Source organism: Nicotiana attenuata, chromosome 9 (genome assembly GCF_001879085.1).
Source record: "Nicotiana attenuata strain UT chromosome 9, NIATTr2, whole genome shotgun sequence".
NCBI lineage: Eukaryota > Viridiplantae > Streptophyta > Magnoliopsida > Solanales > Solanaceae > Nicotiana > Nicotiana attenuata.
In genome coordinates this window covers 50,727,760-50,743,049 of record NC_031997.1, presented here as the reverse complement: position 1 = coordinate 50,743,049, position 15,290 = coordinate 50,727,760, and the positions used below count along the sequence as shown (strand labels likewise).

The 15,290-nt window shown below is 36.7% G+C and overlaps 1 pseudogene; it reads left to right on the top strand.

Moving 5' to 3' along the window:
* LOC109232448 lies at positions 1,846 to 14,550 on the top strand (annotated as a pseudogene).

The window sequence follows — 15,290 nt, the reverse complement described above, 5'->3', positions numbered from 1 at the left end:
TTCAGCTCACGAGCAAAAGCAATATAGGAGAATGATATTTCCAATCCGGACAATATGTTTTTATTTTCCAAATCTATTAGAAAAGTAATTTTCTAAACCATAAGATAAATTTTCAAAAAATATAAAAATATTATTCGAGCCACAAATAACAAATATGAATATATTTAAATTCACTAGATTATTATATTAGATGTGTCTTTGTCTCAATTTATGCTCTCCATCTGTACTTTTTATCCTTTTCTTAGCTTTCTAACCCCTTTGCTTTTTACCAACTTTCTTCGATATTTTTCTAAGCTCCACGTCGAAAGCAGAAGAAACAATCATTTTACTTAATGTCATATCATTTAAAATATTTTGGAGTTGTTTTACCTCTACAGTTGATATTATAGCCAATAATTCAGCGGGATGTGTATGGTAATTGCTGATTGCTGAATTGGGACGTGACTTAGTGCTTTTGCCCGTCTAAACTAGAAGAAGCTAGTATATGCGCTTCGATGGCCATAAATACTTGGATACATTTTTGATAAAATTGTACAAGTTTGATCTAAAATAAATAATATTATACCATATTAAAAAATATCTTTAATCAAACAACTTTGTTCTCTCTCCTTCAAAATACATATTTACTTTTTTACTTTCGTGAATCATTTAACTTAATTTTTGATTGCGGTTGCTTTAATAGCCATAATATCCTTCAATGTGAAAGAGCAAAACAAAAGTTCTGCATGCCACATGGATAGACTCCATTATTGCCTGACAAGTCCTTTCATCGGTCCTATTTACTTGTCTAGAAAAGCAAAAAGATATTCCTATTTACGTGGCACATTTTTTTTAGTATATGCAAAATATAATATATTTTATATTTAAAAATAATTTAACAATATAACTATATTTAGACCACAAGTTTCAAACAGCGCCACATAAAATAGGAGGTAAGAAGTGATATGCACCCTCCATCCATTATGGGCTCGAGCTCGCTTTTTACTTGCGTAAATATCTTTTTTAAACCCGATCAAAACTATTTACATCTAATAGTCACAAAAGTGTATAATATTTATGCATCTTTTTATATAACATATATATATATATATATATATATATATATATATATATATATATAAATTATTTTCGACTTTTATATAGTTCATTTTCCCATTTTACTTTCCAAAAGAAATTAATTGAGTTCCAAAACAAGTGCCGGACTGAAAAAAGTCAAAATAGCACGGTATAGTCAGTTTTCAGACTGGTCATTCAAAAATAGCCAGCGTTTACCAAGTCAATGAAAAATAGCCACTATTTTGCTGCAACAAAGACCGGTCCAGCATAATATACTGGAGTTCGGTGCACATGTGTATGAACTCCAGCATATTATGCTGGACCGGTATACTTTGCTGGCTCCAGTATAATATACTGGAGACTGGAGCACTGGTGCTCCAAACTCTAGTATATTATGCTGGACCGGTATACTTGCTGGAAATCCAGTATATTATGCTGGAGTTCTAGTGTACTTATGCTGGAACTCCATCATATTATGCTGGAGTTCCAGCATACTTATCCTGGAACTCCAGTATAATATGCTGGAGTTCAAGTATACTTATGCTGGAACTCCAGCATAATATACTGGCGTGTTTTCCGGGTTTTGAACAGTGTTTTCGTTCAGATTTATCTTTACATAAAAAGTGGCTAAATTTCGATTACTTTTAAAGCTGGACTATTTTTGAACGACCAGTTGTAAATCTGACTATTTTTAAATTTCTCCCCTGAAAAAATCCAAAAAGATAGTGCTACAGACCTCATATATAATCGGTTGGACCACAACTTTATTTTCAAATTCCTTTACTCATCCACTCAACCTAATATATATCTTGAGAGTGTGTGTAACTATTATCCATTCCTCCTCCTGCTACTACAGCAACTTTTACTTTTTACAGGTATTTCAATAAACTTTTTCTAACAACACTTGAAACGTTATTATATATATTGAAAATCCTTGGCCATATATATGTTTGAAAATTTTCATCATTTATTTAATTTGTTGATATGATCATTTTTGTGATTTCTTTTATTGACTCTTGAATCTTTTAAGCTTAAATATTAATGATCATCCCTCGTGCTTCCTCTTAGGATATACTGTATCAGAAATTGGAGTTACAAAAGAAGACAAGAGCACGCTTGATTGATCGTAAGACTTGGAACTGAACTTGTGTAAACTTATCTTATTTTGCAAATCTCTAAATTGGTTTCATTTGCAATCTACAAGTCAAGTTCTTATATTGCTAGAACAACTACATGAATCCATTTAGCTTTTGTCTTAATAACTACTACTCCCTCCATTCCAATTTATGTGACAGTGTTTAGAAGCGGAGCTAAGATTTGAAGTATGTGGATTCTGAACTTGACACCGCCCATAGCATGTTTTAGTTACTGGGTTCGCAATTATATAGTAATACAAATTTAATAGATTTTCTAATACAAATACAGGGTCTATGCAAAAGCTATTGGGTTCGGCCGAACCCGTAAAGAATACCCTACCTCCGCCCCTGATATTAGTGTTTGACTGAGCATAGAGTTCAAGAAAAAGACTTTTGAGACTTATGGTTTAAAATAAAACTTAGATATTATGTGGCTATAGATCATCTCGTTACTAGTTAGTTACCTTCTCGGAGTCTTGGAGCAACGGTCAAGTTGTTTCCTTGTGACTTATAGGTCACGAGTTCGAGCCTTGAATCAGCCACCAATGCTTGCATCAGGGTAGGCTGCATACATCCCTCTCCCTTGGGTGTGGCCCTTTGCTCGACACTGCGTGTACGCGGAATGCTTTGTGCACTTCTTTTTACATAGTTACTTACCTTCTCAAAAAAAATATGAAAGAAGGGAAGTTCGTATAATATATTTGATATCGCAAAAGAGATATGCGCGATATGTCAAAACCTAAGGGAAGTTTGTGAAATTTTTCATAATAAAAAATGTGCAGAATGTGTATAATCTTTCACAAGCATTATAGCTTCTAATACTCTTTATAGGATCATACTTTTGATTCCGTTCCTTCTTTTCAAAATATTTATGTTGGTTTCACTTGCTATTATCTCATTTTTCACTAATTTGGTAATGATTGACCGACTAAAAAAATTTTATGAAGACGAACTAAAGTAGCTGTAATGTGTCCAAGAGGTCATGATTTTGTGGAAACAGCCTCTTATAGAGATGCAGGGTAAAGCTGCGTACAATAGACCTTTGTGGTCCCGCCCTTCCCCAAACCCGCGCATAGTGGGAGCTTACTGCCCTTTTTAAAACCATTCTACCATCACTTTAACTAAGTGATTTTATCCTGAAGTAAACATCATTTTGTCTAACTTCCATATGATTAAATAGAAAACTGAACTTCAAGGATTTAAACTAGAAAAAAATTAAAATGACATTGGATGGATTAAGACACTTGAAACGGAGCTAATATTACATTTAAAAAATGTTATTATTAGTGAAACTAATATTACAAGAGTTGGTGAACCTGCAGGAAGTTTCTACAGAAGATGACTCAAAATGATATTGAGGGTATGTTAGATAACCTAAGAAGGATGAAAAGCAGAGGTGATCCGAACAGCATCAAGATTAAGACACTTGAAATGGAGCTAAGATTTTTGAGTACTTTTCTCAAATACCATCATCTTCTTTTGCCTGATTCCTTAGTCAAAATCGCAAAGAAGGCCCAACTGATTGATGAAATGCTTCAATCAGTTTTTGATGAATGCGAAACTAACCTTAATGTGGAAAGGCTAGTTTCACAGTTGCTGGAATTCATTGAAGGTAATACCAACTTAAGGTACAATTTTGAGTTGAATCATTCCCATCTATCAGAATATATGGATTGCCTCGACAAGAATCTAAATGATTTACAAATGTACTTGGAATTGGATATTGAGTGGACGAATAAACGAATCCTTCAGCTTGAGCGATTTTTAAAGCAAGTGAAAATCATTCAAAAGAAAATAAGATTTTTGAGATACTTATATGCCACAGAGATAAATAGTTACATCGCCCATGAGAAGCTGGAAGGTCTGGAGACTCGAATTCAGTTCATGGCTGACAATGTGGGACAGTTCTGCCTTGCTCTTTGGCTTGATAAGGTTAAAGATTATGCAGAATCAAATGACGTTAAAGATGATGCAGATTCGGATGAGGATAAAGATGATATAGATGCAGATGAAGATACAGATGATACATCTTCATATGACTATGAAGATTATAAAGATTATATATATGCAGAATTAGATGAGGTTGAAGATAATGCCGATCCATATGAGGATGAAAATGATTTCGTGAGTAAACCTCCATATCTATTATGTCTGATTGTGCTAGTGGATCTGAAAATGAAGAAGACTTTTCTTGGTGAAATAAGGGCTTCAAAGTTTTGTCAATCAACAACTTTCAAAAAGCAGAAATTCCCTAAAGATTTTCCACAGCAGCTCCACAGTCTGCTAGTGTGTCTCAAGTGCAAGAAGCTTAAGAACTTTTCTGATACTATCTCTGTTCGAAATATTAATGTGGCAATAGAGTTCTTGCTGGTCTTTCTTGCTGATGTGCCAAATCATGTTATTAATGGTAAGAGGTTGAATGAGGTCTTGGAAGAGGTTGGAGCTCTTGTGGGCGATGTTCTATGTGTAATTCATAGCTCTATGATCAAAGATGATACTAGCAAGATAAACCTTTGCTCAATACAGATATTGGAGAAAACTGAAAATCTAAAGGCACAACTGGAGAGGTACTACAAATCCTTAAAATTCACTCCGTCTCAGTTTCCCACAGTTGGTGGATTGAGCTTTCTGTATTCTCTATTAAGAAAATTGAATGAGATGATGAAATCTGAATTAGGTTTAGATTTCATGATGAAGCCTCATATTGTTATTTTAGAGAAAGAGTTCTCATATCTAACATATGTTTTCACAGATGTTGCAAAGGTGCAGCATGAACATGCAATTCTTAATGATATTCAGAGGCGTACTATCAATTTGGCATACGAAGTTGAAGTTGCCATTGACTCTATTCTTGCTCAGTGTAATGCTCTTTGGTATCTTTTTTGCTCACTTCCCACAATCTTAAAACAGATCAAGCATATTAGTGCGGAGGTGACCAGGATATGGTCGGAGAACCTTGCTCTTAAGCCTTGCTCCATGGTAGAGCCATCTAAACATATGCCAACTCAACATAGCAATCTTATGAATGATGAGGAGATAGTTGGTTTTGAGAATGACACGAAAAGAATAATTCGGTATCTGACACAAGGGACAAATGAGCTAGATGTCATCCCAATTGTTGGGATGGGGGGACAAGGTAAAACAACTTGTTCGAGAAAGTTGTACAATAATGACATCATTATTTATCACTTTGATGTTCGAGCATGGTGCGTCATTTCCCAAACATATAGCAGGAGAGAGCTATTACAAGAGATTTTCAACCAAGTCACCGGTTCCAAGGACAAGGTAGATGAGGTTGGGGAACTAGCTGACAAGTTGAGGAAAAGCTTAATAGGAAAGAGATATCTCATTGTCTTGGATGATATGTGGGATTTTATGGCATGGGATGACTTAAGACCTTGTTTCCCTGATGTTGTAAATAGAAGCAGAATTGTAGTAACAACTCGTCTTGAGAAAGTGGGTGAATATGTCAAGTGCCATACTGATCTTTATATCCTTCCATTCCTCACGCCCGAAGAGAGTAGGGAATTGTTGCAGAAAAAAGTGTTTCAAAACGAAGCTTGCCCACCTGAACTACACGATGTGAGTCTAGATGTTGCAAGACGGTGCAAAGGGTTGCCCCTAGTGGTTGTCTTGGTAGCTGGAATAATCAAAAAGAAGAAAACGGAAATATCTTGGTGGCATGAGGTTAAAAAAGCTCTATTTTCCTATCTTGACCATGAGTCTGAAGACTATAGTCGGGCAACTATGCAGTTAAGTTATGATAACTTACCCGACTATTTAAGACCTTGCCTTCTCTACATGGGGATGTTTCTGTTGGGTTTTTAAGTTTTAAGGTATTTAATTAATATATTAAATACTTAAAAGAGGGTGAATGGGAAATGGAGGGAAATGAAATTTTTGAGTGAAATTTTAAGTTCCCCCTCCCTTGGCAAATGGGCATTGTCCCATATTGGAAGAGGAAGAGGTTTTTTATGGGTATATAAGCAATTGCTCTTCTTCTAGCTCTTAAAGAGTTGAGAAGAAGGCAAGCCTCGCGCCGTCGTCGTCGTCGCTCGGCTCGGCTTCGGCTTCGGCTTCGGCTTCGGCTTATTGATTAACTTTTTGGACCAAATTTATTTGTTAATAGTAAAATATTAACAGAAATGTTATTAAATATTTGTTTTAATAACATTAAATCCAATCCGTTTTTCTGTTTTGGTAACAGAAAAGTAACTACCCTCTTCAATTTTCCCTCTTTATTATTGAGTAAATGGCCATTTATGTAATGGCATTTATGTTGTGGGCGTTTTGCATAAACAGCCATTCTGAAGAGACCCAACTTTGGCTATAAATACAACACTATTCTGCTCAGAATTTTAACTACAATTTTCTGAGTTTCCTCTCCTTCTTCTGCATACTTTTAGCATCAAAACAAAGCAAAAAGTAAGTGTGATTTGCTACCGAACTTTGTGTTCGCTGAAACATTGGGGTTTGAAGTACCACTACACCAAGTGTGTAATTCGTTCTATCCTGGGAGGAAATAATCCATAACCTTGGGTACTAGGAGGGGATTAAATTCCTTAAGGAAACACTGTGAATTCAGTGGGCTCGAATTGGTTTATGTCATTTCTGTTTATATTCATTACTGTTTATATTCATTTATATTTCCAGAATTTATTTTACAAATACAGTGTAATAACAAGCTTAAGGAATTTAATAATTTATTTTCTGTATTTGTACTTACTGTTTCTGGAAGAGTAAAACCTTTGTGGTTTTGTACTCTATTAAAATCTATGTGATTTTAACGTTTGTGTCATTCTTTTACAGAAATGACTAATGAGAATGAGAACCAAGCGGTTCCAATGGTGACTGCCAATGCGTCAACAAGCCGATTGGCAGCATTGGCACCGGCGGAGAACCCGAAAATTTTCCGGGATTGATTTCAAGCGCTGGCAGCAAAAGATGTTCTTCTATCTGACTACTCTAAGTCTCCAGAAGTTCATCAAGGAAGATGTTCCTGTGCTGTCCGATGAAACTCCAGAAACTGAACGCTTTCTCGTAATTGAGGCATGGAAGCATTCAGATTTTTTGTGCAAGAATTATATTCTAAGCGGGCTGGAGGATGGTTGTATAACGTCTACAGTGGCGTGAAACGTCAAGGGAACTGTGGACTGCGCTTGAAAAGAAATACAAAACCGAAGATGCCGGTTGAAAAAGTTTGTTGCAGCAAAGTTTTTGGACTACAAAATGGTAGATAGCAAGTCTGTTATACCCAAGTCCAGGAATTGCAAGTGATTATTCACGATCTCCTTGCTGAAGGTATAACTCAATTTAATATTGATGTTGAAAGTAGTAATCTTAGTATTTTTACTAATAGAAATTTCATTGAAGGTCTTGTTATCAATGAAGCATTTCAAGTTAGCAGCGATGATTGAGAAGTTGCCTCCTTTGTGGAAGGACTTCAAAAACTACTTGAAACACAAAACGCAAGGAGATGTCCCTTGAAGATCTCATTGTTCGGTTGAGTATCGAAGAGGACAACAAAGCTGCGGAAAAGAGAGGCCGGTGGAAATTCAACAAATAATGGGAGCAAATATTGTTGAAGAGAACAAAAAGAGAAAGAAGGCTTCTGGACCGAAATACAACCCAAGCAAGAACGGTTCAGTGGAAACTGCTACAACTGTGGGAAAACTGGACACAAATCTACGGAGTGTCGTGCTCCGAAGAAAGACAAGAAAAGGGGTCAAGCAAACATGGTTGAAAAGCATGATGATGTTGATGATTTATGTGCCATGCTTTCCAAATGCAACTTGGTGGGCAATCCTAAAGAGTGGTGGATTGATTCTGGAGCCACTCGCCATGTTTGTGCTGTTAAGAGAAGCTTTTGCTTCTTATGCTCCCGTTGGACCCGATGAGACGATTTCTATGGGAAATGCTTCAAAGGCGAAGATTGAAAGGATATGGGAAAAAATTTCTCAGAATGACTTCCGGCAAAGTGGTAACTTTGAACAACGTCCTTCATGTTCCCAGAGATTAGGAAGAATTTAGTCTCTACTCGACTTCTTGTTAAGAATGGGTTTTAAATGTATTTTTTGTTTCCGATAAGGTTGTAATAAGTAAATGAGATGTTTGTAGGAAAAGGTTACCTCACTGAGGGCCTTTTCAAGCTGAATGTAATGGTTGTTGAAAATAATAATAAATTTCAGCTTCGTCTTACTTACTTGAGTCAAATGAATTATGGCATGTACGTTTGGGTCATGTCAATTATAAAACCTTACGGAAAATGATTAATTTGGAAGTATTGCCCAAGTTTGAATGTGACAAATCAAAAGTTCAAGTATGTGTGGAATCTAAGTATGTTAAACATCCTTATAAGTCGGTTGAAAGGAATTCAAATCCTTTAGACTTAATTCACACAGATATCTGTGAACATGAAGTCAATACCATCTCGCGGTGGAAAAAAGTATTTCATAACTTTTATTGACGATAGTACACGATATTGCTATGTTTACTTACTTAAATAGTAAAGATGAAGCAATAGACGCATTCAAGCAATACAAAAATGAAGTTGAAACGCAACTTAATAAAGAAAATCAAAATGATAAGAAGTGATAGGGGTGGTGAATATGAATCTCCTTTTGAACAATATGTTTAGAATATGGAATTATTCATCAAACAACGGCCCTTACACGCCCCAATCCAATGGGATTGCAGAAAGAAAGAATCGTTCATTAAGGAGAATGATGAACGCATTATTGATAAGTTCTGGTTTGCCACAGAACTTGTGGGGGAAGCCATTCTTACGGCTAGCCGAATACTAAATCGAGTACCCCATAGCAAAACACAATCCATTCCATATGAAAAATGGAAAGGAAGGAAGCCCAACTTGAATTATTTAAAGTGTGGGGGTGTTTGGCAAAAGTGCAAGTTCCTAAACCCAAAAGGGTAAAAATAGGACCGAAAACCGTTGATTGTGTTTTCATAGGATATGCAACTAATAGTAAAGCATATCGATTTCTGGTTCATAAATCAGAAAATCCCGACATTTATAACAATACGGTTATAGAATCAGATAATGCTGAGTTCTTTGAAAATATATATCCGTATAAAAAGGAATGTGAGTCGATTGGTGAAGGATCTAAACGACCTCGGGAAGAAACAAAAGAAAGTACACTTAACCAAGAAGATCCAAGACGTAGTAAACGTCAAAGAACGTCTACTTCATTTGGACCAGATTTTGTGACTTTCTTATTGGAAAATGAGCCTCAAACATTTAAAGAAGCTATGTCTTCTTCGGAATCATTGTTATGGAAAGAGGCGGTCAATAGTGAAATAGAATCCATACTAAACAACCATACATGGAATTGGTTGATCTTCCTCCTGGAAACAAACCGTTGGGATCTAAATGGATCTTTAAGAGGAAAATAAAAGATGATGGTACTATTGACAAGTATAAAGGCAAGACTTGTGGTCAAAGGGTATAGACAACGAGAAGGTCTTGACTACTTTGATACATACTCTCCAGTTACAAGAATTACATCCATACGAACGTTAGTAGCGTTAGCTGCAGTTTATGGTCTTGAAATTCATCAAATGGATGTTAAGACGGCTTCTTAAATGGAGAGTTGGAGGAAGAAATTTACATGGAACAACCTGAAGGGTTTTTGTGGTTCCAGGTAAAGAAAAGAAGGTCTGTAGACTTGTTAAGTCCCTTTACGGATTAAAACAAGCACCAAACAATGGCATGCATAAATTTGACCAAACAATGTTGTCAAATGGATTTAAGATAAATGAATGTGATAATGTGTTACATTAAAAATGTTCCAAATCACATAGTCATTGTTTGCTTATATGTGGATGATATGCTCATAATGAGTAATGACATTGCTACATAAATGCTACTAAGCGTATGCTAACTAGCAAGTTTGATATGAAAGACTTGGGAGTTGCTGATTTAATTCTGGAATTAAGATCCATAAGACTTCTCAAGGTCTAGCATTGTCACAATCTCATTATATTAAGACAGTACTTGAAAAATTCAAGCACTTGGGCTTTAAAATTGCAAAGACTCCAATTGATGTGAATCTTGCATTAGCAAAGAACAAAGGCCAGAGCATATCACAATTGGATATGCTCGTCGTGTTGGGTTGCTTATGTACATCATGAATGTACACGACAAGATATAGCTTGTGCTATAAGTAAATTGAGTCGATATACGAGCAATCCAGGCCAATCTCATTGGATGGCCATGAAACGAGTTTTGGAGTATTTAGTAAATACCCAGGACTTTGCTTTGCATTACAATAAATATCCTGCGGTCATTGAGGATACTGTGAAGCAAATTGGATCACCGGATCAACTGATTCCAAGTCCACAAGTGGATATGTATTCACTATTGGTGGAGGAGCGGTATCTTGGAAGTCATCCAAACAAACTTGTATTGCCGCTCTACAATGGAGGCTGAGTTCATAGCCTTGGATAAAGCCGGTGAAGAAGCTGAATGGCTCCGGAATTTCTTGGAAGATATTCCATTTTGGCCGTCAAACCTCCCAAACCGTTGGCACCAATATGCATACATTGTGATAGTCAAGCGGCTATTGGAAGGGCTGGGAGCGTTATGTATAACGATAAGTCTCGCCATATACGACGAAGACATAAAATCGTTAGACAATTACTCTCTAGAGGAATTATCACGATTGACTATGTAAAGTCAAGTGATAATGTGTCGGATCCACTTACAAAAGGCCTAACTAAAGAGGTAGTTGAGAAGTCATCAAAGGGAATGGGACTGTGGCCGAGAACAAGTCATAGTGGCGGTAACTCTACCTAGAAGACTGGAGATCCCAAGATCTAGGTTCAAGGAGATCAAACAAAGTCATTTATGACGATTCAACATTGTCAACTAAACTTTTGGTCCATTCTCGTGATGAGACAATGTTCAGTACCAAGGATAAAGCATTAAGGCTTTTTAATGATTTATAAATTTGATACAGGGTATATCAAATAGTGTATCTACGGGATGACACGTTTAGGAATCACCTATGTAAGTGTGAAGTGTTAGCCGCTTCAAGGGGAACACAGCAAGGCCAGTTCTCTACGCACTTATGAAACCAGGCGGTGTTCATGGCTGAAAAGAACACAACAATGAGAACCAAAGACGGTTAAGGGTTGGTTGTGTGACTTGTGGTTGTCTAGGTATACACTAAAGTTCGACGGTTCAAAGATATCAAATCTACCGATTGATCGAGTATATCCGACATAAGTTCACTACGGAAAGTTCAAAGGGAAACCTACTTATCCAGATGCAATTAATCCTTGCGAATCACACAGTTTTTCATGCATACTTCCGTGATATAGCCATTCCCCATTCATGTGGGGGATTGTTGGGTTTTTAAGGTATTTAATTAATATATTAAATACTTAAAAGAGGGTGAATGGGAAATGGAGGGAAATGAAATTTTTGAGTGAAATTTTAAGTTCCCCCTCCCTTGGCAAATGGGCATTGTCCCATATTGGAAGAGGAAGAGGGTTTTTTTATGGGGTATATAAGCAATTGCTCTTCTTCTAGCTCTTAAAGAGTTGAGAAGAAGGCAAGCCTCGCGCCGTCGTCGTCGTCGCTCGCTCGGCTCGGCTTCGGCTTCGGCTTCGGCTACGGCTACGGCTTCGGCTTCGGCTTCGGCTTCGGCTTCGGATTCGGATTCGGATTCGGATTTGGATTCGGATTTGGATTTGGATTTGGTCAAATGATCGATTGATTGATTAACTTTTTGGACCAAATTTATTTGTTAATAGTAAAATATTAACAGAAATGTTATTAAATATTTGTTTTAATAACAAAATATTAATATTAAATATTAATATTAAATCCAATCCGTTTTTCTGTTTTGGTAACAGAAAAGTAACTACCCTCTTCAATTTTCACTCTTTATTTTCCCTCTTTATTATTGAGTAAATGGCCATTTATGTAATGGCATTTATGTTGTGGGCGTTTTGCATAAACAGCCATTCTGAAGAGACCCAACTTTGGCTATAAATACAACACTATTCTGCTCAGAATTTTAACTACAATTTTCTGAGTTTCCTCTCCTTCTGCATACTTTTAGCATCAAAACAAAGCAAAAAGTAAGTGTGATTTGCTACCGAACTTTGTGTTCGCTGAAACACTGGGGTTTGAAGTACCATTACACCAGTGTGTAATTCGTTCTATCCTGGGAGGAAATAATCCATAACCTTGGGTACTAGGAGGGGATTAAATTCCTTAAGGAAACACTGTGAATTCAGTGGGCTCGAATTGGTTTATGTCATTTCTGTTTATATTCATTACTGTTTATATTCATTTATATTTCCAGAATTTATTTTACAAATAAAGTGTAATAACAGTTTCTAGAGGACGAAAGGATCAATGTGTCTAAATTGATAAGTTTATGGATAGCGGAAGGCTTCGTGCAGAACATTGAATGTGGGAGATTAATGGAAGAGACAGCTGAAGGTTACTTGATGGATCTCATTAGCAGTAACATTGTAATGGTTTCAAGGAGAAGATATAACGGTAAAGTCAAATACTGCCAGGTTCATGATGTAGTGCTTCACTTTTGCTTGGAGAGGAGTAGAGAAGAAAAGTTTATGTTGGCAGTGAGGGGGAACATTCAACCTTCCGATTTGAAGGAAAGTCGAGTGAGCTTCAGTTTCAGTAATGAGCTTTCCAAGTTTGCATCCAAAATGCGGAAGCCTTACCACCAACACTTGAGGTCACTGATAACCACCAATAGAGGAGAATCTTCATATTGGAATCCCTTCAGTCAGGTTATTAATTTGATGAGGCTTCTTAAGGTCTTGGATTTGAGTTCCCATAAATTGGGTCGTTTGTCGTTAGCTACGTTGAAACCACTAATTCACCTCAAGTACGTCGCACTTTTCATAGATAAATTCCATTTTCATGGAAAATCACATCTTCCCCATCTAGAAACTTTAATTCTCAAGTGTTCAATGGGTACACGGTTATCAGCGAATTTTTGGAAAATGAAAAAATTAAGGCATGTAGAGTTTACTAAAGCTTGTTTTTTTTGGGGAAAGCAGATCTTTGAAGAATCGTCTAAGTTGGAAAATTTGAGGTTATTAAGGGGTGTTGAAATTACACTTGATTCTGATTGCTTGAATGTATTAACACAGAGGTGTCCAAATCTTCAAGAACTTGAAATCTAGTTTTTGAGAAATGATTCTGTTGAAGAAAAGATTTGTCCCAAGTTGGAGAGTCTTACCCAGCTTCAATCACTCCGCCTTTTCTTTCCCTTGTTCCCTGTTGTACCCAAGTTACACTTGCCTTCAAATATAAAGAAATTGTTACTATGCGGGACTCGGATAGAAAGCACGATTTTCATCATTGCAGGACTATTAAGTCTGGAGTATCTCGAATTAAGGGATCCATATTTTATTCATTCCGGAGAGTGGTGCCTTGGAGATATCATGTTCCGTAAACTTAGGGTGTTGAAACTTGTGAACTTAGGTATCTCAAGGTGGGTTGCCTCAGAGGAATCTTTTCCCCGGCTTGAAACACTTGTTATAAAAATGTCCAGGTATCTCGAGGAGATCCCCCTTAGCTTTGCAGATATTCCAACGCTGAAACAGATTGAGTTGATGTGGTGCAGCCACAATAAATCTCTGGTGGCTTCAGCTTGGAGAATTAAGGAAGAAGTTGAAGAGAATGAAGGATGCAACCGCATTGACCTCATAACTGATGTAAGTAGAAACAAACTCCAAGGTGATGTTTTAGTTGTCTTAATGCGCATCTGATGTGCGAACAATATGTTCAATACAGGAAATTTAATGGATGTTTTTGGCAGCTGTGAGTCAAGCATGTGCTTGTCACGATAACATGGTATAGTTTTTAGTTTTTTCTTTTTCCTTCCCCCCTTATATTAGATGTTTGCTTTCTCTTAATTTCTATCTCAAATTAACAAGGATGTGTTGAATTTGACAATTGCTTAGGCAAATGCAGCAAAAGCACAGACAGAGGGGATGGAGTTCTTTCTTAGCGAATTGTCGTAGTCATGCTCTCGTGCTGGGGTCTATTATGCAGCCAGCGGAAATCCCAATCTCCTTATACTGTAACATTACTACTGATTACTAAGTCTGTTTTGATTGATTAATTGAGACACATACCCTCTTTTTTCTGTATGTTTCTAATGATTGTAGAACAATATCATATGGTCTTTCTCTCTGATTTCTTTTTTGCTTTTGTAGTTTGGTTGTTGTTTCCCTTTTAATTTCTATAATCCCTTCATCTTACACCTTCTATGAGGATGTGAGTTATCAAGGTGAATTGTAAGCGTAAGACAGAGTCTACCAAGGTGAATTAAAAGAGAAACTTTATCTTGGATATATATTCTGCTACTTCTTCAAATATGGACTGACCCTTTGGACGATTTGATCCTTAATACATACATATATATATATATTGGAAGCACATAATAAGTTGCAGTAATTGTATAAAGGATGAATAGCATGAGAAAGACGAACAGGTTTACAGGCTTGTTCAAGACAAAACAACCTGGAAATTTCAACAATTGATGTACCAAAGTATCTTTCTGGTTGAAACTAAGTACACCTACCAATTGAACGAACTTGTCAACAGGAAATTAGTGATTGTAATGCAGAAAAGGGTAGACGGTCAAGTAAAAACATGTCGTCTTCATGACATGTTGCACCCGTTCTGCAAGATGGAAAATGGAGTTCTTTTCAAAGAAGTATGTGAAAAGACTGATCAGCCTGGTAGTCTTATTATACCAGATCTAGAAGTTAACTTTGTCAAATACAAAGTTTGTTTGGAGTGATGCGAATAGACTAGGGCGGTTGGAATGCCTTCAGGTCCTAAAGCTGAAACAAAATGCATTTAGTGGGACGGCCTGGGATTCAGAAGGTTTAAGCCAACTCAAGGTATTGTGGATTGAAAGAGCAGATTTCGAAACCTGGAGAGCTTCAAATCGCTCATTCCAAAGACTCAAGTATCTTGTTCTTATATCATGTGATAAGCTTGAGGCTGTGCCATTTGAGTTTGCCGGTGTAAGTAGCCCTCAAGAGATGATGCTGGAGAACACAAAGAAGGCGAATAAATCCGCA